The 27,598-nt window shown below is 35.2% G+C and overlaps 1 protein-coding gene across 2 annotated transcripts in view; it reads right to left on the minus strand.

Annotated features, from left to right (window-relative positions):
* Positions 1 to 27,598, minus strand: part of LOC133526664 (cGMP-dependent protein kinase, isozyme 2 forms cD4/T1/T3A/T3B) — a 150,888-nt gene that overhangs the window by 98,652 nt on the left and 24,638 nt on the right. Inside the window, exon 1 of one of the 2 annotated variants that reach the window (XM_061863360.1) lies at positions 12,312 to 12,469. The exons of the other annotated variant lie outside the window; for it this stretch is intronic. The gene's annotated coding sequence lies outside the window, so the exon portion shown is untranslated. Of the gene's footprint in view, positions 1 to 12,311; positions 12,470 to 27,598 lie in introns of those variants that run through there. 2 annotated transcript variants of the gene reach the window in all.

The following is a 27,598-nucleotide window of genomic DNA, read 5'->3' on the forward strand; positions in this document are numbered from 1 at the left end:
AACGTGTTCGGCAATCTAGCTGAAGCTCAATGTTATGATGGAAATAGTGTATTTTTGTTTACAAATCGGCTACACATACGTAGTTTCGGTGATCGTGGCTATTTAGCAACTAAGGCATGCAGTTATGTCCTAATACTATCCATGCAAAAACAATAGATAACGATATGGTCCAATCCCAGCCCTTCATGGCGGCAAACCGTTTACCTGCGGCGCGGCTCGATTATCTGACGGAAAACCCCGAGTGTTCCCGACTTCCCGAGCTTTGTGCTATGCACCACCATGTGTTATTTTAAATTTAATTTTTCAAACCAGGCCATCTAAAGTGTTTAATAATAACAAATATAGAGATAGAGGTAATAATTGCCGTGTATTATTTCTTTAGAAATCTACTTAGAAAAATGAATTTCGAAATCCCGATATTTCGATATTGGTCCTTTGAAATACCGGTATTGTAATATCGTAAAACTGGCCCGTGATCCCGGGATTTCGTGATCACGGGATCACGGATTGCATGCCCTAGTAACCACCATTGACCGAAATGGCGTTTACGCTATTTGAGCTTAAACACTGGTAGGTACATATGTTATCAGTTATTGAGGTTCCAATGATTCATTTTGTAAGCTACAACCATAACCAATGCTAGTCACGTCCATATCGTCACTTAAAATAATTTATTATTTCATTATTTATTCAACACATAAATTAAAATGTTAAAGGCAAAGTCAAACTTCATTTTTATGCTTATATATACTGATCTTTGTTTATCCATCTGCTAACGAATTAATTAAGTAAAGCGTTTTTCTATAAATAATTTTACTCTTTAATTAATTTTGTAGTACCTACCCAAACTCATAACTTATTAAATATCTATTTTATACAAAATACTAATACAAAATTCTTTATTTCCTTAAAATAGGTACACGTGGCCATGATTTATTTAGGGGATGGAGCCGCCCGGTAAGCAAAGAATTGCCTGTATTGGGAGGCACCGCTCTTCCCTCCGTTAACAACAAAAACAACAAACTATTTATACAAGATATGAAATGGAAACGTAAAACTCTAAAAATATAATTTCTAAAATAAAAACAATGAGATTACGAGTTAGATATGCTTATAATGTATGAGATGATCACGAGTCTTCCGAATTATAAAGAATTAATCCACAATAAACAACAAGATATGAAACTAAAAACAAGTTCCTAAGTAATGTATTTTATCTTGTATTGTAAATATTTATCCAAACTAGGTAAAAGGAGTAGTAGAGGTATAGTTCGTGCCATCCACGATGACGCGCAGATTTGTCAAATCTAACCTTTAATAACATGACAATACGAGTCAAGGACCGCGTCGTGAATGACACTATATATAGTAGAACTGCGTTCGTTTATTTTCATTGTGCATATATTTTGTACCCACAGTTCCACTTGGCAGTCCATTGGAGAATCACAAAAGGTGAAGTAACGATCAAGATCTTTGGGCACTACACAGGAAAACAAGTCTATCCAGCGCGAAGTGATAACGAGATAACAGTTCGATGACCCTGGATTAACTGATCCGATCTGATACATCACTCATGATTCCTCTTCTACTTAGCAAGTTTTTTTCATTTTGTATTATGACCTATGACCATGTGTGTAGCAAACATTTACTGTAAAGAATAACATGCAGTAATACAACGAAGGTGTACTGGGGTTACTTAAAAAACGGGGTATATTTGAAAATAACAAACATCAACAGACAACTAGAAGAATTTTCTGCTATAGGTGCCATAGAGAAATAAGAAGTAAGATAGAGTGCTCACTGTATACAATCAGTTTTGGTACCAAAACGTTTATTATAGTGTCTCGGGTGTCGCGACCGACGAAAATTGTATTTCTCAACAATTTACAACTAATATTACAAGCAGAAGGAGTTGAAAATAGAGTTCCGGTTAATCCGGTTATAATATTAGCTGAAAATTGTTGAGCATTAGACTTTTCGTTTGTTGCAACATCTATTGTCAAGTAGCAGTACTGATAATTCCGCTACTCGCGTTTTGGTACCAAAAGTGATATATAGAGTGAGTTTTCTCTATACCAATATTAAGCAAAATGCCTTGGTAAGCGTTGCAGTAGTGTACCTAAATTTTGCCAGAGTAAATTAAAATTAAGTTAAATAAAATTAAAATTAAGTGATATATATATAAATCTCCGTATTCGAACTTACCTCAATTGCACCTTATAAAGTGAAATATATGTGGTTTGAAGAAAAAAAAAACATACATTTTAAAATATAGCGTATAGGCGTAAGTTGTATATGATCCCATTTATTTTATATCTGAACAACGTATTTTATAATAGCTCAATGCCTCGATCGCTTAAATTGATACCTAGTCCAAATTGTACGGTCGTAAAAATTGCTATCAGATGTTTATGATACCTAACTAGTAGGTATTGCTTTTTATCCCGAGCTTCAATATAACTCCTTATTATATGTGACGAAGGTCTATTTTCAAATGACCCTAATAGTGTTTCTGTGATGGAAGTGTGGTGACAATGTGAAACTGATAATAGGATATATTTAAGTGAGCTTTCGCCGATACACAAGCTTAATATCAGTACTTCGACTTCAAACAAGTATGATGTCTCGATACTTTCTATTTTGCCTCATGTTATGTAACCTTGCCATAAGTATAATAGTAGTATAAATATAGTAAGAGTGTTTTTTGCGCACAAGAGGCTGTCAATTGACAGACAAACTGACCGTTCCGTTCAAATTAATTAACACAAATATATACCTAGTTATCAATTAATTAAAAAGCATTATTGAAGTTTTAAGTTACCGCCAACTGAAGAATTTTTAGGATATTTTTCTGACGTCAAAGTTACATTACATTTTTTTAAGCTACTGTACTTCGTTTCCAAAAATAAAGTAACTAAAAATAGTAAAGTATGTATAACCCTTTAACGCACAAGCCTGAAAAAAATCCTCAATTCAAGCCTCGTCGCCAATCTGTCCTAAAAATTCTGTACAAGAAAAAAATACAAAAAGATGGTATAGGGGGGTATTTTTAGGGTTCCGTACCCAAAGAGTAAAACGGGACCCTATTACTAAAAAAGCTGTCCGTCGGTCTGTCTGTCTGTCCGTCTGTCACCAGGCTCATCAGGCTGTCTCATGAACCGTGATAGTTAGACAGTTGAAATTTTCACGGATTTTGTATTTCTGTTGCCGATAAAACAACAAATACTAAAAAGTACGGAGCCCTCGGTGGGCGAGTCCGACTAGCACTTGCCCGGTTTTTTGAGACCGCTACCCTATAAAAGGATAGAAGCTATAGAAATTATCCTCGGGAGTCTAGACAAAGTATTGACAATGACATTTCTGTGCACTATCGTCCCGGCGAAACCAGTCGTGTAACAATGCGTGAATGTATAATAACACTGCACATGACTTATATCTTATATTCGATACTTGATAATATTGACATTGAGCGACGTAACATAGACATGTCTTGTGATATACATTTTTAATGAGAATTGTCACATCATGTCAATTTGATACCTACTTGATCCTTAATGGATTATAATTTATAAAAAAATATTCTATTACTACCTACTTACAGTATTCGTCAAGCTAAGTGACAACGGAGATTTTATAACTCTTTCACGCTTGCATGATCCCAGTGTGAAAGAGTTATAAAGTAATGCTTCATGCAATCAAGCATGAGGTACGAATATAGCATCAGGAGATATTTTTACTCGACGGGTACTATTTATAATCAGAAGTGGCTATTAAAAATGTAGTGTCGCATTTATTATGTTTATGTAACTATACTAATTTGTAGTGTTCTATTTATTATGTTTATGTATCTATACTAATTTGTAGTGTTCTATTTATTATGTTTATGTATCTATACTAATTTGTAGTGTTCTATTTATTATGTTTATGTATCTATACTAATTTGTAGTGTTCTATTTATTATGTTTATGTATCTATACTAATTTGTAGTGTTCTATTTATTATGTTTATGTATCTATACTAATTTGTAGTGTTCTATTTATTATGTTTATGTATCTATACTAATTTGTAGTGTTCTATTTATTATGTTTATGTAACTATACCAATTTGTAGTGTTCTACTTAAGCTCGTGAAAAACGTTGACATTCTGGGAACAGTCGTTCTGCCAGTGCTGCCAAAAATTCTATCGGAATTGACGAAGAAATCATTGACGATTGACTAGTCTCTTGAGGTTCAATGTCCTAATACTAGTACAAATTACCTCCAATTAAATTTAAATCTTAATTAAATGGAAAAGAGTTGCTTTTGTTTTGTTTCGTTCGATTTTTAAACAAAACAATACCAACTCTATTTTCCAATACCATTGATTCAAAATTGATCCGCCGCTGTTGTTCGTTTTTTTAATATTAGAAAAAAGGTCAACAATCTTGACATGTCTTTTTATTGGAAAACGCTTTTTAAAAATCAATAACTATTATTTATGAAAAAAACAAAATAATTTAAATCATCGTATATTATTATATACACCGTGTTTTTATTGAATTGCGTTAACTCCGGGGTTTCGGTAAGTACGTTTAAGGAAACTAAATGGCACAGTTAATTTACAAAAAAAAAAAATTTTTTTTTTTTTTTTTTACAATTTTTATATTTATAAAAAGTAACTAAATGTTGCATATAGCGTTGTTGTAACATGGGCATTACATTTAACTCAACCAAACAATTGAAAACTGTGATATATCAATGTCATTTCTAACATCGATCGTCCGAGATAGTACGTACGTTTAGTAGCAAATGTATGTACTCGCACTAAACACTAATCAATAAGTAAACAGACCCTAAGGCAAGTGTACACGCTCGTAAGGGCCTTATAATATAAAAATTTATGATTGATTATCACCGAAATGGAGTTAATTAGAATATCGGTGTCTTTGAGAAAATTACTTAACTTAAGCTCAGGAATGCACCCTCGAAATTAACGCAAATCAAAAAAAACACGGTGTATAATTGTTACATATTTGCCGTGATTTATTTTTTGTGTTTTTCAATAAAAAGACACGTCTAAATCGCTTACCTTCTTTCTAATGCTACAAAAACTGACTATAGAGGCTAGAGTAATTGACTGAATCAATTCGCGAATGATGATTGGTCGTGTTTGAATTAATAGCTTGTCTAATTAAAAAAAATCTACAAAATGTACACTTATTAACAAATACATTGTATACATTAAAATAAACAAGATGTTAGTTTAATAGAACGACTGTCATAATGAGTAAAAAGTCGAACTCATGCTGGAGAACGAAATGATCTAAAAGACGTCCATTCATTATAAATTTAAAAAACCGGACAAGTGCGAGTCGGACTCGCCCACCTAGGGTTCCGTACTTTTTAGTATTTGTTGGTATAGCGGCAAAAGAAATACATTACCTGTGTAAGTTTCAACTGTCTTGCTATCACGGTTCATGAGATACAGGCAGGTGACAGACGGACAGGGGAGCCTTAGTAATAGGGTCCTTTAGGTACGGAACCCTAATAATCAGCACCTACCCACAAAACCCACTTAACTTTATCAACTTGCTCCAAAGGCAACAGATTATCTTAAACAGCAATCTGGGAGATATATAGTACTCGTACCTTAGTTACGTGTTTTATTTTCTGCGATGAGTTACAAATGTTACGATCAATTATAAAGAGATAAGCTGGAAGCTGGAGGTACAATAATCATCGAAATATTAAGGGGTTAACTAAAGCAAAATGCAGGGACAGATTCCTCAATTTGAGATTATATATATTTGATATAGGTTGCACTAGATTTGCCAGAACAAAGGAAAGGTAGAGCCTGCCCGCCCCAAACCTGGTGGTCAAAAATATAAAAGAGACTTCAAGGAAGCCCATTTGCCTGAAAAAACAACGCAGGACAGATAAGCCTGGCGCAGAAGGGTGAGGAGACACGACTCCAAATAATGGGAAAAGGGCAGGACGAAGATGAAGACATATTTGATATAGGTGGCAAACGAGCAGACGGATAAACTGATGGTAAGCGAGTTGCCGGCCTTTAAGATGGGAGTACGCTCTTTTCTTGAAGGTTTGAAGGTCGTATCGGTCCGGAACTACCGCAGGCGACAGTTCATCCCACAGTTTAGCTGTGCGAGGCAGGAAGTTTCTGGAAAGACGCACAGTTGAGTTTTTGACGTTTTTGTCAAAAGTCTCGTTGCTTGGAGTATGCCTGCCAAGCACAACCGGTCTTCAACGAGGTAGCGCAGTTAATATAAATAAATACCAGACAGATTTAAATCAAATCAACAAAAAGCTTACCCATGACAGTTTCACTCATAACTCAGAAATAAATGTTAAGATAATTATAAGAACAGGTGAAAATAATTATTGTTTACCATGACAATGTAAAAGTTTAATCGTAATTCAACGTCTGGCTCACTAATGAAGGATTTCATTTAAAATTTAATAACTCTTGAAGTTAACATTTAAGTATTTCGTGATTTTTATAATTAACAGCTAATTACGTATTAAGTTAAGTTCGTCTTACAATGTATGAACTTTCATTGCATTTTATTTATGTCGAAGAAGAATGAGGTACATTCATCCGCAAATAAATCTGATTTAAGGCTTGAGTTCAGATGCCATTAGGGAGAAAAAAACCGGCCAAGTGCGAGTCGGACTCGCACAGGAAGGGTTCCGTACCATTATCTATGAAAACGGTCACCCATCCAAGTTCTGACCCCGCCCGACGTTGCTCAACTTCGGTGATTGGATGAGAATTGTTTATTTTATTCTGTTTTTAGTATTTGTTGTTATAGCGGCAACAGAAATACATAATCTGCAGAAATTTCAACTGGCTAACTAGCTCGGTTCATGAGATACAGCCTGGTGACAGACGGACGGACGGACGGACGAATGGACGAACGGACGGACGGATAGCGGGGTCTCAGTAATAGGGTCCCGTTTGCCGCTTTGGGTACGGAACCCTAAAAAAAGTACCTATATTATTTCCACCTAATAAAAGCACACAGAAAATCCAAAGTTGTTTCTCCTGTTCCCTAAAGTTTAAGGCCCAGTAGGTTAGTGTCCTTCTGTCACTCTCACTGAACATAAGCATGAGCGAGATGGATATGCGTGCTCGGCACCGCGAATACCATGTTTCAGAAATTTAATTTGTTGCAAGTTTAAAAAAGGAAGCGCTAAAACAAAGTAAGCGATGGGCCACCATATAGCGATAAGAGCGTGTGACTTGCAATCCGGAGGTCGCGGGTTCAAATCCCGGCTCGTACCAATGAGTATTTCGGAACTTAATGTACGAAATTTGATATTTTACCGGTCGCTATTCGTTGAAGGAAAACATCGTGAGGAAACTGAACTAATCTCAACAAGGCCTAGTTTACCCTCTGGGTTGGAAGGTCAGATGGCAGACGCTGTCGTAAAAACTAGTGCCTACGCCAAATCTTGGGATTAGTTGTCAAGCGGACCCCAGGCTCCCATGAGCCGTAGAAAAATGCCGGGACAACGCGAGGAAGAAGAGAAGAACCTAGTTTTAAAAAAGAAAAAGAAATGGCGCATTTTTAGAAGCAAATTTTTAAAGTGCGTTTTTGACCAACTCCACTTATTCCAGGCGTTTTTCCTTACACATATTTTGACGTAGAGAGTTGTTTTGTTTTAATAGACACAATACCTGATCGCACCTATTCAGCATAATATACTAGCATAATAGAAAGAAAAACAATCGTTAAAATTAATCAACGCTTGCCAAAAAATCCATTTTATGCCAAAATACCATCCTTTTGGAAAGGAGGTGATATTCTTCAATCTTCGTCTGATATAGGATATTACTTCTCGGCAGGTAGACCGGTATAGGTACTGAATGTAATAATTTAACGCTTAAGGAAAATATATTACTCACCGGTTTAACTGATTTTAAATTAAATCAACCTGCTTTCAAGCTTTACAATGTACGAAAATAACAAACACAGGCCTTAAACTTATTCTTGACAACATATAATCAACCAGAAGACTTAATTTTGAGTGACATGGAAATCGTGCGTCGAAACATTATTGAGGGCATTCAGTTAAAGGTGAGAAACGTAAATAAGACTTGTAAGTAATACATTTCTCATGCTATGCTCTTTTGTGTATGTTCTAAACCAGAAGCTATTATTATCATCATTTAGTATAGGATCTATCTAGAAAAAAGCGGCCAAGTGCGAGTCGGACTCACGCATGAAGGGTTCCGTACCATTTGAGACGTATTAAAAAAAAATCTACTTGCTAGATCTTGTTCAACATTTTACCACTTTAGACACACATTTCACCACTTTGGAAGTGTCTCTCGCGCAAACTATTCAGTTTAGAAAAAAAATTATATTAGGAACCTAAATATCATTTTTGAAGACCTATCCATAGATACCCCACACGTATGGGTTTGATAAAAAATTTTTTTTAAATTTTATGACGTATTAAAAAAAACTACCTACTAGATCTCGTTCAAACCAATTTTCGGTAGAAGTTTGCATGACAATGTATATCATATATTTTTTTAGTTTTTTCATTCTGTTATTTTAGAAGTTACGGGGGGGGGGGGACACACACATTTTTTCACTTTGGAAGTGTCTCTCGCGCAAACTATTCATTTTAGAAAAAAATGATATTAGAAACCTCAATATCATTTTTGAAGACCTATCCATAGATACCCCACACGTATGGGTTTGATGAAAAAAGATTTTTTGAGTTTCAGTTCTAAGTATGGGGAACCCCCAAAATTTATTGTTTTTTTTTCTATTTTTGTGTGCACATCTTAATGCGGTTCATAGAATACATCCACTTACTAAGTTTGAACAGTATAGCTCTTATAATCTCGGAAAAGTGGCTGTGACAGAATCGGACAGACAGACGGACATGACGAATCTATAAGGGTTCCGTTTTTTGCCATTTGGCTACGGAACCCTAAAAAGAGGGCAGAAGCAAGATGTAAGTAGACGTAAAGTCTAATTCCTTTTGCATAAAACTTTGCAAGCCCCAATTAGTTAATTTATGATGTATTTCCTACACTATTACAACTACCTACATAAATCAAAATGACAGATTAAGACAAACGATTGCTCGCTAAGCTAATTGAGACCTGTACGTAGCGCCTTTATGAATAATATCATAAAATGTTAGTTTGGCGATGGGTACGGGTGCCTATTATCGATGGACTCGTGCAGACGCTGAAATACCAGTTTTTTACACTACCGTAACCACTACTGAGATCAGAAAATGAATAATACCGAAGAAGAATGAATTACATATTCAATTGTGAAAGACGTGGGTCATTACATCACTTCTCAACCCAATATGTCGGATAAAGCGAAGCGGAAAACAAACTTACAAAAACCAAAGAAACCCTATTTGCCAGTAATTAACATCAACGGATAATACATGATTCATGATTAAATATAATAACATATTACGACTGTTCAAAATACTTATAATAAATGGGATTATTTCGATATAAACCGCGTAGCGTACAAATAGCGTTCCTAGTATCGGGTCAGGGTTTCGTTGTTAGAACAATCGTTGCGATTAACCTTACTAAGATAATACTTAGCTTTATTAAATTATCCTATTCTTGTGGTGATTTATTGCTATTTGACATGTATAAAGGGCAAGTGTATTAGTAAAAAATAATCATTGTCTTGATCGATATAGCCTACGTCAGGGATTGGCAAACTTTTAATCAACAAGTAAAAATATCTAATTTCAAGTAAAGATCAATTAACTTTTTAAAAATAAAATTGTAGAGCTGAATTTTTATTTAATTCTAAACGATGGCAAGCCACGATTTGTCGTCGTCCCCTAGCTATGACCATTGACTTAGGGAAATTCTTATACTTAAGTGTCAGAAGATATATTATTGAAAGATAAGGTAAATATTATGCAACTATAACGGTTAATTTAATTGTATCATTTTCAGAATAAGTAACTTTTTTCAGCTTGGTTAAATAGGTATTGCAGCAATAAATAATTTCGGTGCAAATTAATTTGCAAACAAAACAGTTTGCTAAACTAAACAGTTCAAATATGCCACATTCACGGTCAAACCAATCCAAGTCAAGTTTCCAGACAGACGTAAAGGAACAAAACGAAGGTACTTAACTACTAAGAAACTTGTTAATTCATATAGTATACATATATATATATCGTATCACGAGGTTTCAATTACAGCCGGCTTGCTAAATGAACAGTTGACGCATGCGTCTGATGCGTCACTGTTTATCTGTTCCGATCTTATATTTATCGACATTTACTGCTTTATTATAAAGAAATAAAGTTCAATATTCTACTTATGGGATCTTAAGCATCAATGATTAAATAGGTTATTATACATTTATGTTTTTTTCTCTTCCTGGAAAAATGACTGTTGAATATTCATAAATGTCCCTTTTTTGTGTAAAAATTTTAAATGCATTTATCCCACGTATGTAAATAGAGACGCAAAGATAAAGCACCGTAATTATACACAAGGTGAATGGTGTTAACGTAAACACAAATCAAAGTGCTACTAGCAACTTGTCCAATAAATCACGATCGACAGTGCAAGCATAATAAATTAAATGGGTAAAACAAATATTTAAATGATAAATGGTATCTAATCAATGTACCCACGGTCGACAACCTCTGGATTGAAAAGAATTAGAAATAGACCATTTGATCGGTTCGGTTCTGTCGGTCTGATTTTATCAACATTCAACTTATGTTTAGTCATTTGACATAATTATGTTAAATGTAATGTATACGTATGTATGTGTAACTATCATGGATAGGGATGCTTGGCAATGATAACGCCCTGCATTAGCAATCTAGTGTACCTACTGTATGTTATTTGTTGTTTTTTTTATTCCATATTAATTGAAATTTAGACTCGTGGGGCTCCCACTTAGTGGTTATCTTACGCCACCGCTTATCCCACGAGTCTAACCGAGGAGCCGGTAGACCTCGTCGGCGATGGCGGGATAACTTGGACTCCTTTTTGAGAGGCTGGCCAGATATAGTACAAAACAGAGATGAATGGAAAAAGTGGGGGGAGGCCTTTGCGCAGCAGTGGGACACAGTGGGCTCTGAATAATAATAATAATTGAATTTTTATTTATTTAATGCATGTGAGTTATATCATGTAATGTTTTGAAAAGATGTGTCCCGTCGAGTTTCTTGCCGGACCCATATTGGGATACGCTTCAATTTAGGAGGGATTTAAATCTTCTCGGGTCAGAGGTATAGGGTTAGAGCCGGCGTAGCTTTATTTTACGTTCATAAGCGCATTATAATATTTGTAATATGCCTACTTGAAAAATAATATCCATATATTTCCAATATCTTTATCATTATAGAAAGGAGTGAGTGTTGAGGTGACGAAAGATAGAGGAGAACGGAAGAGAAAAACATGTTGTGCCGACCTCACATAACGTGGATAAGGACTGGAAGAAGAGAGATGTTGAATTTAATGTTGACGTACATTACAATACCGGCAAACATCCTCGTGGTGTTAATATACTTTTTTAAGCATTTTAATAAGTAAATATTAACGTATTTTAACATGAAACTTATGATTGGTTTGGTATGATGTTCTTAAAACTAAAACATTTCATCGCTAATTAAGAAACCAATGCTCAACAATCAGATAATATTAATGCATATTATGTAGGTACAGGTATTTAAGATGCTGGCTATATATATATATATTTGTGATCTATTTAATAAATTGTAAAAATCATCTTCCGAAATGTCATATGATAATAGCAGGTGTATTGAACTTTGCAGACACTTGATTTAATGATTATTTCAAAATTTTCGAGGACGTTAATATAATTTTGTATGAGATTTTTGACTTTCCAAAACGTCCCGCTTGGCGCGCTGTTCAAAAACCCATACAAAATTAGACTTAACGCAAACGCGTACGTCACGTTTCGCTATCGACTAAATTTACACTAGGGGTACAGAAATATCATAATAAAAGTTACAATAAGGTTTATTGGGGTGGGATAACTTCAAAAACAGGATAATTTTGTAAATAGGTAAATATCTACTAAACTACAAGCACTTTCTTCTACTGTAGCAACAGTAAGCGAGGTGCCTTGGTATTGGTAAACGGTGCAGTAGCGTAAGTGATGCGAAAGTATGAAAAGGTTCTGGTTTATAATTAAGTGATTTTAAAAATTACCCCGTTTTCGAACTTACCCCAATGCACTTTATATTTTTTCCTAGTATTATGTATCAATTGTTACTCTACAAATTATTCGAAAATAGATATAGATATCAGAAAGATGTCTTACCATAAACACAAATCACCAACAACAACGGAAATCCAGTTTATTGTCACTGAGCACTCAAAATTACTATCAGAATAGTTACTTTTCGGCTTATCGATATCACGCACAGATTCCGAATTTAACACAACTGAAAATAGTGGCGTCGGAAAATTTTCTCCACACTATCTGAAGAGACTGGTGAGACGAGTGCACGTGACAAAGGCGGGTGTGTAATAAATTTATATTGAGCTGGGTCATTCCGATACCGACGATTGAGTCGACGATTGAGGCATCCAGTAAGTGCGGTATTAGTTTACGAATAGGTGTTCCAGATTTTGAGATCTGGTTATATTGGTTCACTGGAGAACTACTTAGGTAAGGCTTAAGAAATAAGGCACGGTGGCAGAGAGCTGATTCCTAACGACTGCAGAGTATGTCGCCGCAGAGAAATTCATGTACACACAGCTGTAAAGTGTATACTAACTTTACGAATTTTATTCATGAAGTGGCTATGCACTATTGCAGCTCGTCGTACATTGGTAAAACTAAAATTTTGAAGTAGCCTTTTACACTTTCTTATAAGGAAGAAAACTAAGAGGGCCTGTTTTGCTGTTACCGATAAATTGTTGATATCATTAACTTAAGTAACATCAATAAACAACTGAAACAGTGGATCGATATTACTATTTATTTTGTAAGATTTTGTAACCATTTACCTACTTACTGTTATTCTAATTGTATTGACAATCCTTATTGGAGCTATAATTTTATTTCATTAGTATTGTTATTATTTTCATTTTTATTTTATTTTGACGATCATGATAGAAATTCTTATATTTTTGACATCAATGCAAATTTATTATGTAATTGTCTTTCATAAAATAAATAATCTAATCTAATCTAATGTAATCTATATTATACTATGAAACGGTACAAAGCGTACCTTAGCAGTGAATGAGTTACAAGTTAAATTTTTGAGAAAAATACAGTCGTGTATTCGAAGTATTAGTATGTTACGTATATATGGAACTCAAGCGCACGTTTTCCTCGTCATTTTTTACGGCATATGCCTTTCATTAAAACATGTAATAAGTAAATATAAAAAGTACAATTTTTATTAAGCCCCCTCTAAAATGTTGTGAACTTTGGTTACACTTAAGCCTAATAAGTCAGACCAAGATAAGTTGGCAGCGATTTTGACAGCCCAGGCAGTGCAAGTGTTATTTAAACGTCAAACTTCTATGAAATTATGACATTTACTTAACACTTGCACAGGCTGGGCTATCAAAATCGCTGCCAACTTAGTCTGACTCTATGGCCTCGAGTTGTGACACCCCGAGAAAGTGTATAAATGTTATGCAGTGTCTACGCTGTCAAAGTAAGCTTCAAACTTTCATGCTTTCATGCATTTTCATCGTTTGGATAAGAGAGTCTATGAAAAAAATATTGTCTTAGTTTGACAGCCGAACTAGATAGCGGTATACGGCGCCACATGTTTTGTCACATGATATACGGTCACAGACTTTAATTGTTGATCCATTTAGGGTTCAAGCTAACTTGGTTGTTAATAACGGACACGGAACGAACGAAACGGGACGACATCCAACATCTAAGTTGAATTGTTGTTTAAAACACTTTTAAGTGTTACTCGTTGGCATGCTTACGCTTAGTTATTCAGGGGAAAACAACTCTTAAAATCCTCAATTTAAGGTACCAATTTAAATTTAAGGTACCAATTTAATTTATAAGCGATTTCAATAATGGGCCATAGCCCATGTATCATGTTCATAGTTAAGTAATGCGTTTTGGAACGCACTACGATCACCGACCGTAGCCGACGCTTAAAAAAAGTGATAGACAGAATACACAGAATTCTCAATCATTTTGTTGTTTTATCTAATAATCATAATAATTGTTTAACATAATACATGCCATCTACAGCATGTTAACGGAACGTAATACAACTTTTCTTCTACAAACTGTGCCACTATTGTCCCTTGGACAACAACACAAAGAACGTTGATCCATCCAGGCTAACGCGAAAATCGAAATTCGGAAATTGTGGGGATCTTTCTCTTTTACTCTCACTAAGACGCAATTAGAGTGACAGAAAAAAATTACCGCAATTGACGAACTTCGATTTTCGCGGTTATAGCCCTGTTACGGGTCACAGTTATATTGGTTTTGGCAAGACTGTGCACTCGATAAGCTACGAATGACAATCCAGATTTGCAAGACCACTCGAGACAGATAAGCGTGCACCCTGCGCGGGCGCCGGTAAACATACTCGCTGACTTGGACTTGCGAAATCTTCATAGATCCTTCGGTTCGGAAAAAGTTTTCCAAATATCGATTCTGAATTCGAAACGAGTTTATTTTTGATTAAGAGCTAAATAATTTTAGTCATTTAAAATATAAATAATATTGGCCGAGGAAATTGATTATTTAGCAATTTGCGGTTCAAGCTACAGATAATTTGGTTGTACGTACATACATGTACAGTCAGCGTCAAATACTTTGTAGCAACCAAAGTAGTCAAATAGTTCGGTACACCATATATTTAGTATGGTGTACCGAACTATTTGGCCACTTTGACTGCTACGAAGTATTTGACGCTGACTGTACATAGTTATACTAACTGATGTCCAATGTAAAGTGAACCGTAAAGTAAACTGCTAAAGAATCAATTTCCCCGATCGTACGAGAAATTACAAAAGAGATGATTTTTTTTGTATATCGTCTTATAATAGGTACCTTTATTAATTATAATATACTACTTACCTATTATATAAGTATATCATGTCTTCCTAACAGCATTTTATTTTCTTGGTTATAATACCGAAATTGCCGAAAACCTTAGCTGACTTCGATTCGAGCCTTATATCGTAAGTAATTATTAAACTTCAACTTATACATATATATCAATATCAAAAAATGCATCAGAGATGCGTGAGTTATTTGTGCCTATAACAATTTTTGTTATTCAACGCGAGTATAATTTGCTTTATTGCAGCTACGTGGAATATTTCTACAGTGACCTATTTTTGTGCAATGTAGCCCCGACTATTTATTTTGGAGTTGCTCTGTCTTGTGTGTAGGGAAAGTTACTATACTTGCATTCAATGACAAGAAAAAACTCGTAATTCATTTATATTAAGATTTGCAATTATTAGAATTATACAAATAAACAACCAACCAACCATCCATGTAACCAACTATAACATAAAAATGACATGAATTACAGTTTATTTTTAACTGTTCGATTTATTCATATAAAATTTACGAAATTAATTATAAATAAACTGTTAAACTAGCTAACTAAATAAACAAATCATTTCATGTTTGTATTTATTAATTAACTTTGTTCTTTACTGCCCTCTAGTGACGAGTAGCAAAATTATAACAACAGATACACTTAAGAGTCACGCTATTCAGGCAAAATACTAGTTTAGTGGCTTGTCCGATAGATGGAGATAAAATAAAAATAACTTAGTAAACATTGAATATTGAAAACTCATAGAATTATAATAAAAAAATTGTATTTAAAAATTGTGCGCATGGTCTTAACTGTGTGCATTAATTTTGGGTGTTTTCTTTGTATGGCTGGCTGGGGGCCTTATGAGGCTATTGATAAAGTCTATGATTATGTAGTTAGGTATATCTATTGTATGATTGGCAACATGACAAAAAGTAGTAACTAAGTAGGTACAGTCAGCTGCAAAAATAATTATGTAACTCTTATTACACTGGAATAACATGCTATCTATGGGACATATTTTTGAGTGACATGTGTACACCCATATTTTTACACTTGACTGTACCTAGTAAAATCGTAAAACACATGCTATGACAGAATCGTCATAAATAAATAACGTACCTGTCTAATTATGTCTAATCATAAAAATTACGGGTAATAAATACTGCACGCTAGCATGTTTTTTTACTATAACCTTGACAGTTGGTTACAAGCGGAAGGTCTATTACGCGATATACTCCAATAGCATCTCAGTACCATATTCATGAATAATTAAGTTATAGGTACCGAAGTATTTAAAACAAAACGATTACGAACTTTGGACTGGCTATTCTTGTCTATGTGCTAAGTTACTCTGTATGCGCGAAAGATTAATATAGGTGTGTGTTTTCAAATAACGTTTTCAAGAAAAAGGTGTACCTAAATACCTACCGCTATAATTAGAAATACCTTTTGCCTAAATAGGTACATCGTTATATTTAAAGTTAGATGCGGCGTCTTTAGAGTACTCCGACTGCTCAAACTTATAATTTAAGTACCTACCTAAGAACATAATTTCAGTTACAAAAAATATACCTACTCATAGAAATATCTTTGAACTCATTCATTAGTTATACTTATTATTGCAGACTTGAGGAATAAAGATCATTTGGCCCAATTCGAACGACGCTTTTAAGATGCCACAGCGATACGAGACCAATCTGTCAGTGTCAAAAGTGACGTTTTTGGCTGAAGAAATAAAACACCTTATAAACATTATTCGAATTGGGCCGATTGTTTTCATCATTTTCAATTTAGTGGGGTTGTGGTCAATCAAATGCTTATTGGCATCTTTTTTTAATAAAGTCGAGAAAATGAATTAAGCATAAATCAAATGCCACGAAAACATCGTAAATTGGACAAACATAGCATTATGTCATATGGTATTTTACTGAGGGGTGGTGCTTCAGAGATAAATAATTAAATACCATTTTTGTTCTGCAGAAGTGGGCTATTCGAGCAATATAGGTATAAAATGAACCATAGAGACTCACTTAGAGATAAATTTAAGGAAATTGACATAATGACAGTGCACTGTCAATACATTTATGAGAATATTCTGTATGTACATAAAAATATTGCCAATCTTAAGAAAAATTGTAACATTCATAATATTAATATAGAAATTAACATAAGCTCGCAGTACCCTTCACTCGGCTCCATAAAATTAAAAAATAATTCATGGGTAATTGTGTAAGATTTTATAATCATATTACTGAATTATCAATTAAAAAATTTAAGAATCATGTGAAGCGTAAACAAATTTCTAAAGCTTATTATACCACACAAGACTACATGAATGATAAAACGTGGGATTAATTGTGATACGAAATGATTAATTATTTATTATATTTGAATAATGATGATGAAATGGATATTCCAATGCATGTACAGTCGAGGAAATTGATTTTTTAGCAGGTTGTGGTTCACTTTACACTGGAAAGCTCATAGCATAAGTATGTACAACCAAATTTACTTGAACCGCAAATTGCTAAAGAATCAATTTCCTCGACCGTACTTCCTTTGTTGTTTTTATTTTTTATTTGTTTGATATTTAGACTAGTATTTGTTTGTTGTTTAATTTATTTTAGAAACATTCTAGACTAGTATTTTTTATACAATTGTTTTATTTTGTATGACGATATTTTGTGAAATTCTTAGTATTAAATTTGATCTATGAATTATATTGATTTTATATGGAATAATATTTACATCAATAAATTGCTCTGATAATTAGCTTAAGATAATAATATATAATACTGTCCTACTATTCATAAGTACTTGTTGCTAGGCCTATTTACACGAATAAAGTATATTTGAACCGAACTGAACATTAATATCCAATTCCTAAGGATATATGACGTTTATAATGACACTGCCCAACTTTGATCTGTTCAAATCTGTGCAAAGTTGGCTCAGATGGCCTCTACCTATCTACAGGATGTAACAAAAATATTGATTCCGTTTAAGGGCATATTATATTCGGTATCGTGTTGTGTAAAAAAGTAGAAGACATTTTTGATGCAAAAAAGCGTAGCGAAGTCATCTCTCTCTATCACTCTTCCATATTAGTGCGACAGTGACAGTTGCGTTTCGTTCGCTATGGAGCGTAAACGACTGGCAAGTTGGCTACGCACCCAGTACAGTCGCCTCAACCGTCGAACGTTGAAGGTTAACAGGGCCCTTGAAATTTCAATCTTATAGGGGTCTTTAAATATTCTTTAGATGTTGTAGTTTCACTAAGAATTGATTTTAAATTCAACAATTAATGAGGTGAAAATAGGGTTAAAAAAATTAACTACTTTACGGACCATGTCGAGCGCTAAGACTAGATAAATATTATTTAGCAAACATTGATTTGAGAGATCCTCGTGCCATTAATTGAATAGATTAGTCTTATCTCATACATAAGGGACAAGCGAACTAGCGAAGAGCCGACGGGCGTTAGGAAACCGGTCGGCATTCCTTCCATAATGATACAGCCAAAAGCTTGGTATTTGTCGTTGTCTTGCCGTCATTTTAGTCTTCATTTAATTTCTATCAAACTGCCCTTTGAAGCGAAATGAGCATTTTATACAGCTTTTAGTATTTTAAATCGACTGTAGAGATTCCTTACTTGACTTCCTAATAAAATAAGAAGGCCTCTTAGAATTGCTATTTTATGTATATGTTACGGCTTTTACGGGTAATGTTAAAAGGTCAATTAAACTTAAGTTTACCCTGAGCTGGGTAATGTTAAGTGTTGCATCATCACTTCAATTACCCTCCCAGAGTTAGGTAGACCTAGATGTGTACGGATAAACGCCGAACACAAATTAAAGCTGATTTAATTTTCGGGTTTTACCGAAAACGCATGGGTACCCAGGTAAACATATGTTTATTTAAGCTTCTCGTTTTGCCCGTACCATTCAAGTAAACTTAAGTTTACCTGGGTATACCTAATTATTACCCAAGCCTTTTGGGTATCTAAAGCCCAAAAATTAAAAACTTTATTTTGTATTCAGCGTTTACCCGTATACTTCTAGGTCTACCCAACACTGGGAGGGTAATGTCAGAAGTGATGATGCAACACCTAACATTACCCAGCCAGTGTTGGGTAGACCAGGGTAACCTTCTAACATTAGCCGTAACATATACATAAGTTTGTAACTGGCAGACCATAATAGAAATATACATACCCATGCAAAAATGTAGCTTTCTAGTACTAACGATCACTAAGATAAGCCGTGGGCGGACAGACGGACAGACATAGCGAAACTGTAAGGGTTAAACTATAGTTGGCCCTTAAAAGCTGTTCTTTTTCTCTAGCTTTTGTCATATTAAATAAACTGAAAATAAATAAATGTAATAGAAAGATAAGATATGTAATTAATTATTACTTAAAGAATATAATTTATCATATAATTTTCGTCAATTAAAAGACTAATTAGCATCATCAGCATATCCGGAATAAATAGCATAATATTGTTATAAATAAATATTAGATTTAAATTATTATAAATGACATATAGGTAATTATTCGAGTTATTGTTATTTATAGACTCTCAATAATGTATTATAACTGCGTTTATAATTACTAGTTTATTTGTGGATTTCCCGTTTTCAAGAATGGTAGGTATTTAGTAATAAAATAAATGAATGTATTCCTGTTCTGATAGTAATGCCAAAGTCAATTAAAAGTATCTAATTATAAAATAATAATCATCAAAATGGATGCCGGTGGGCGACGTAGGCTCAAACGGAGATGGAGGAAAGAGCCAAACCATATTCGTGAAGATTGAAGGGGAATATGCCTTTGCCTAGCAGAATAAGGTATTTATGTTGACTAACTTGATCAAACTTTTGACTGGCACAACATAGAAAAGTTCACAGCTAGACCGGCCATGTAGTCAAGCGTCAAGCTCCCAAGGAATTGTTACTAGTAGATGATGGAGCACGATCTGTCGTCGAGGAGATCCCTGGGATTCAGATATAGCTATGTTATAAGAGCTTTACGGGCCAATTCTAGATTTAGTTATTAGATCTGTTTCCAATACGATACTAATATGATACTGATGTGTCAGTTGTCAGGCCAGGAGTGACATAACTTCAACCCGAAAATGTCACTTCTGACACTGATAGATCAGTATCATATTAAAGACAGATCTAATAACTAAAACTAGACCTGACCTGTGTTTCAAAATCGGAAAATGTACCTATGTGCAAGGTGGAATGTAATTTTAGAAAACAAATGTATGTCGTCTAAAATTTGGGTCATGTAACAAGTAACAACTTACAAAACCAACTATTAAACATGAAATAAAAGCGTATTACATACCTAGTATTGAAGCTCTTGTTTGATAAAACCAAAAAATACCTACTTAAGTTTGCAAGTAAAACCACTTTACATGCAGTTAAGCACACTACCATCCTGGAGTCGCTTGCATTCAAATGGCTCCATTCACGAGCCTGCACTGCTCATGTTTCCATTGCTCGGCGAGCGTTAGTGGCTTACAAGAAAATTGAGCCAGTGAGTGAGACCATGAGCTCCGTGTCATTATGACAACTTTCATTCTAATCTATTGGTTCTTGGGACATGGGACCAAATGCAATAATGCAGCAGAAATGTATTTTCACTCTGATACGATCGATTGCTCATATTGTATACATTTAATTAATTTTTGTTATAATTAAAAAAATCAACATGTGTTTCTAGTTTTTTTGAACTCGTTTGCGTTCAGTAAGCGAATGTAATCGCTTCCCCAGCATCCGTCTACATTAAAAATGGCCACGACTGACTAAACGAATCTAAAAATATCTCCCCAGGGATGGGCATCCAGATAACTAGCTCAACTCGACTAAACTGGTAATATTTAAACCGGCCCGTACAAATATAGCTCGGGAATTAAAATAGCTGCGCAGAAATAGCTCTCGCCTTTTGTTTTATTGTATTTTTAGAACTGCGCTCGAGAGGTGAATGTATCCTGTAAGGAGAAGATAGCGTGAACCAGGTTATGAAAAAACAAGCTGGTGCCGTTACCAAGACAGTTCTTCTTTAAAAAATGGTTTTAAATTCAAAGGCATTTTTACACCTTAAACATTAATAACATGTATGTGTCAGCTCGCGTGCATATTAAAGTTGATAAGCCATTTAAACACTGTTTGCTGGCGTCAGGTGCCAAGAAATCTGGTGAGAGATACTGGAAGGAATTTTCCTGCAGTGTAACACCTTTGCCTGGCAACTTGCCTTCTGCACGGAGACCGTACATCCCCTTCATATAAATCTCTGCTTTAGTAAAGTAGGTAATTTGAAACACCGCAGCCTGATTCAGAGTAACAGAATAAAGGGTATTATACTGTTAAAATCTACCTTCGTGATTGAAGGGCTACAAACTATGACAAGAAGATGGTGGATATGTATACGAGATAAAACGTCGATCGTATCTATCGACAGACTTAAGACTAGACTAAATTACATACATAACTTCTAATAAATACCATGACACAAGTCTTTCTCCTTTTTGCACTTCTTTTTTGGCCTTTTATCAAACTTTTAAGTATAAAAAACCCAACTTTGCCATTTGTATTTTTGAGGACATGAGGACGTTTGTTAATCTTCGTCTTGCTACAGTGCAGGTTACAAGGGATGTCAATGTCCAAAGTTACCGTCTCTGTACTCTGCAAACAACCACCTGCACTATCGTACTGACATATTGCAGTTGGTGTTTCATCAAAGAAATTTGACGGAACATCATATTGTGTAAAATAATAATTTTTAAATGCTTCTACCTGTTCCGTTGTCTCCGGAGCACGAAGATTCTAATCATGCCCCTTCTCTCCTTGTATGAATTTTGCATATCCTTCGTTCGAAGCCACGTCAGCATCATAATTCATGAAGGGTTGACAGAAAAGTTTGAAACGGATTTCCTTTCTTTTAATTGACGGCATGTTTACCTTGGACGACCCCGTCGTGTATCGTTTGCATTTTTGCATTATTTTGTAGAATATGTGATTGTATTCATTATTGTTGTTGCATTTTCTGTTACGCTGTCATAATAAAATTCAAAATACTGACACCTGTCATAGGTTCGTCAATGGTAAAATCCACCTGCCTACATTTACTTGATTTACTTTGGTCAGTTAAGATTTGGTTAGGCTCACACACGTTGGAAATGTCTCTCTGAATTCATAATATAATCTCAGATTTTTAATTCAGAAAAATTTGCCTCACACATGTCTTAAATATCCAGATCAAAGGATTGTCTCACCAAACGTCTGTCCCACTCTCTCACATGAATGTCAATGGCAAATTCATAATCTGATTCTAGTGTGTGTGTGCTCGTCCACAGATAAAGTATGGAAAGAGGTGCGTCAGGAATTCATAATCTTAATTTTCAAATTCTGAATTCAGAACGCTCGTCAGTATCATTTTTACAGATCGGTCTGAGAAATTCATAATCTGAAAAAATCAGAACGTGTGTGGAACATGTATTGTATTCTGGGCTTTCTGAAGAATCTGAATCCGGAAGTGTGTGTGTGGAGCTTTACTCTTTATCTTAAAAAGATCATTGACAAGCGGTGCTATCAATCAACCTTCATGTCGGCTCCATATGCTTAGAACGTAGTGATTATATGCTCTGGGGTTGTCGTTGAGATTCAAGATGGCGAAGACGTCTCGAGAAATTTTTTTTGTGTTTTGCTCATTTATGTTGTTCAAAGTGTAGTATTGATAGCTTATTATGCAGTGAACTATCGTGGAAGTGTGCAGTTAATGAAAAACTAATCTTGAAACGCGTTTAACCATGTTTTAATCAACATCCGGCAATCCATCGTGGCTTTTAGTAAAGTCCAGCTATCTCTTTACTAAAAGCAACTACCGAACAACGTCATGCTCTACGAGCACACTTAAAACTTACAATGAAACTTGACATTGGCAAAATCATCATAGATTCGATGGAAGCCATATTTTAAAAGAAGAAGAAGATTATATGCTCTTTGCACATGCTTGGCAAAAAACGGCTAACAGCAACCACCAAACAAAAAACACAAACGTGTGGATAGTTGTTTGTCTGTTTTGTTTTGTGTTTGCTAGTGATCTGCATCAGTGGCAGTTTTTTACACAAATCAAAGGGGTGTTCGACAAACTGGCAACTTCGCCAAGCCTGGGGATGCCGTGATTGTAGCAAACGCCAAGCATATGGAACCGGCATAAGATGAGAACGAAAGGGAGAAGATGACGTCTGTAGTGGTTCCATGAACGAACCCACTGGTTTGCTCAAAATGAGAAATGTAACTTGTGCGGTGATTTGTAATCAGTCTTGTCCAGGAAAGATCGAGTCGAATATTGTATTTCAATGAAAGCCCTCGTCAACCACGTTTGAGGGCTCTAATGTGTTTCCGATAGTAAGAAACGCCTACAATTTCCGACCCTAAAGGACACGCCACAAGGACATGCAGGGACTCGCCAAGTGCCGAGCCAATTATTTCAAGGAAAAAAAGAACTTTTTAGAATGTATTAGTGATTATAAAATAATGCTCTTTGGCCATAAACAAGCAATTATAAGGAAAGTCGTCACAAATAATCATTTAACCGGAAAGAAATCATAAGTGTATTACGTGTTGACTTTAAAATGATGGATGCACCTTAAGATGACCTATGTGCGCTTGTGCAGCTTCTTGGAAAACCTAAGACATCCTAGCTTATTATCGGTATGTTACCATGATGTTACCTACTCCGATTTCCAGTTGAATACGGAACTTGCGATGATTATTACAAAGACTATTTCGATATAAACTAACCATAAAAAACCTAGTGCTGAATTGCTGATGTGTGTGTTTCTAAGGCACTTTTACGGACTGGTACTATTAGCCTACTGAGTTATACTTTACAAAAATAATTTTGCAGTATAACATACAAAAGTACACTTTCAAATAAGATATTCAATGCTTCTTAAATTATTTTGAGATTAAGATACCATTTAAACGTACTTTCGATAAGTAGTGTTTAACGGCAAAAAACTTGCTCAATTAAAATGGACGCTGCTAATAAAATTGCAAAAGGATGTAGGAGATTAAGAAACATTCGAGTGCGTCCGCGCACACGCCATTATCGCGAGCTAAGCCAGTGATGTGCCGTGGGAACGTATCGGGAATATTCCTCAAATAATCATCATCATATCAGCTAAAAAACTTCCACTGCTGGATACAAAGCCTCCCAAAGCAAAGTAAAAAACATGTTTGGTAAATTGTCATTCAAAATCGGAACGGCAAAATTACTACTTACATATATACGTATGTAATATAATTTAAGACCGAGCACAATTTCGTCGAAAGTTGAAATATTGAGAATAATTCATATCTTGGAGAGTTTTTAACTTAGAAATGTATAATTTCATGTCATCCACGATGATGCGTAGATTTGTCAAATATAACCTTAAATAGCATGACATTACGAGTCAAAGCAAGCGTCTTCGTGAATGAGACGATCTATATTTGTGAAAATTTCCTACATCCATACGTTGAAAATACATTTTTTTTTTTGTTATTTCGGGAAAACTTTGATTTAAATTCAAGGGAATGTAACTATGCATTCATAATTTCTCCATATTGAATATAGGAATATTGCATATTCCCACGTGGAGTGAATATTCCCGGGAATTCGACAAACAACACTACTTGCCAGAAGTCATAACATAATCGACACAGTAAATTAGTTTTAATTGAATACGAGTTGCCACTATCAGCTCGCTCTATTTAGGGCAAAATTTAAATACTTATCGCCATCGTGCCTTATTGACGTTGGTATCAGAGACGAGCACTCAATTGAGACTGCTAATAATATACACAGTTTGTCTTTCTATGTAATTAACAGTTTGATTGTACATACCTACATAGCGCGACGAAATTTGCATAATACTTTGATCTCCTTATTCTTCCCCCTCGCGTAATTTTGCCACGGCTCATGACAACTAATCGCGTACATTAAATAGAACGTTTCGCAAATTTCTCAATACGTCTTATGAATGGAAACTTGTAATTCCTGAGGAATTTGGAGAATTTTTCGAAAATTCAACGATTTGCAAACTTTCTGCAATTTATACCTACATCTGTAACTATTTAACTTATGTCAGAGACTAGTAAACACAACCCCCTTATTCATAATCGTGTACTAAAGTTACGATGCCACTAATCATCGTTTGTCCCTTTCCATCATACCAATACGTCGGAAAGGGACAAACGATGATCAGCGGCATCGTAACTTTAGTACAAGTTTATGAATAAGGGGGTTGTGTTTACTAGTCTCTGGCATAAGTAGCTTCTGCCTTCCAGTAAACGGCGCTGTCGATGCAAATTAACGCAATCAAGGCCAGAGAACGACTCTGTAAATAGAAGTGTTGTTACAAAGTCACTCGTAACGAGTAAAGGGAATATCATCAATTCATCAATACTGCCACTGTTATCTATTAGTGCACTCTAGAGCAATGAAGCAGATCACTTTGAATTGAGATTTGATGAAAGTAATCCCTGACCTTTAAGATCTTCAGAATGGCCGGAGCACGGGAGACGTTGTTGAAAACACACATAAAACATTAAAAAAACTATTGATGTAAACAAATGAGTTTAAGTCAGACCAAGCTAAGTTGGCAGCGATTTTGATAGCCCAGCCTATGTAAGTGTTAAGTAAACGTCATAATTTCATAGAAGTTTGACGTTTAAGATAACACTTGCACTGTCTGGGTTGTCAAAATCGCTGTCAACTTGGTCTGACTCGAACAGACTAATGAAAATGACCAGTAAATCGTAGCTAAGAGTTATTTGTGTAGCTAGATGGCGCCACTACTAAACCTCATATGGTATAGGTAAAAAACTTAAGTAAGTCACCTGTTGTATGTAGTTGTGACGTGTTCGAATAGACAATACATGTTTAAAAGACACACACAAACAAAACAAATGTCTATTCGAACACGTCACAACTACATACAACAGGTGACTTACTTAAGTTTTTTACCTATAACGTGCATTGGGATAATTTCGAATGCAGGGTAATTTTGAATATCTAATTATCTCCTAACCTTTCTACTGTAGGAACAGTAGTCAGTAACCAAGATGCCTTGGTAAAACGCTTCACACATCTTACTTAATTCAGTAACTGATGACAAGGACGCAGCTATGCTTTGACATTTCTACGTATAGCTGCGTCCCTGTCGTCAGTTTCTGAATTAAGTAAGGTGCATGAAGCGTGTAAGCGTTGCAGTTTCAGTAGCTTAAATGTTACCAAAAGTTAAAATGCTTCTAGTTTAGTAGATATTAGCGATTTTAAATATCATCTCGCATCGGAAGTTATCCCAATGCACTTTACATACAGTATCCCTTATAATCCAGCTACTTTGGCGTTCACACGATTCATACATTGACATATATCTAAGGGCGGGCTTTACGGGCACTAAGAATGGTGCTAGTTCAATGGTGTCACTCACGAATTCGAGCCAATCGTGCAGTGCAGTCTAACGCAACTAGTTGCGACCAATCGCGCGCGTCGTGATGCTAACTCAACAACCAATCGCGTTGTGGTGTTAGACTGCACGATTGGCTCGAATTCGTGTGCGTGACACCGCTGTACTGGCCCCATTCTTATTGCCCGTAAGGCCCTTCCTAGATATATGCAAAGAGAATTATAAATGTCTATAGATTCATACGAGTATGATATGAACGACAGCTAGTAAACATGTGTATTGGCAGTGTAATTAAACTGACAAGCCCATTAAGTTCTCGGATAGTTCTCGGTATCTGTGTGGATCGCCCTATAACTTGTTTGTCCAATTATATGATAACAGTATATGTAATTTCGTTCATAGTTGAAGGTTCGTTTTATTGGTCGTATTTTGCTTCAACTTAATCGCATCATACATTAAGTTTTAGGCGAATATAAAAAGTATAATACAAGAAGCAGAACAGAGTAGGTATTACTGCAATGTTCTGTCGCCTGAGACCAGCACTAGCATTATCATTGGCCACATCATCTGTTGTAGATGTTTGTTGCTCTCGAGCAGCGCGACATTTCTTCCCACATCGATCACACACAAATCGCGAGTCGCATACTGTAAAACATAGAGTACTTAAATTATACATACTATACCTTAAACCAGCATTTCCCGCGACATTGGTGGGTCGCGTCGCGGTAGACCCTCAGTATATGCTAGTGGCGCTCTCTATGCAAAGTTTTCGTAATATCCCCTGTTAGAAAGAGTGCTTTGGAGAAGCTTTTGTGTGTAAACAGCAGATCATGCAACCTATTAAGTGAACAACAATTTTAATCCAGAGGAACACGTATTGGGCTTGCAACTTGGTTTTCGGCCACGCAGTTCATCCTACCCTCGGACACTCAGTTCTTTGATCTAAGAGGGAGGGTCTCTAAATAAGTACTTATAGCACCGGATTAACCATTGTTAATAGAGAATATTAAATCAATCCATGACAATCTGAGGGTCTACCGCGAAACAAGAAAAACGAAATTCCGTTATCTAACCTTTCTATCTCT

Source organism: Cydia pomonella, chromosome 16 (assembly GCF_033807575.1).
Source record: "Cydia pomonella isolate Wapato2018A chromosome 16, ilCydPomo1, whole genome shotgun sequence".
NCBI classification, from domain to species: domain Eukaryota; kingdom Metazoa; phylum Arthropoda; class Insecta; order Lepidoptera; family Tortricidae; genus Cydia; species Cydia pomonella.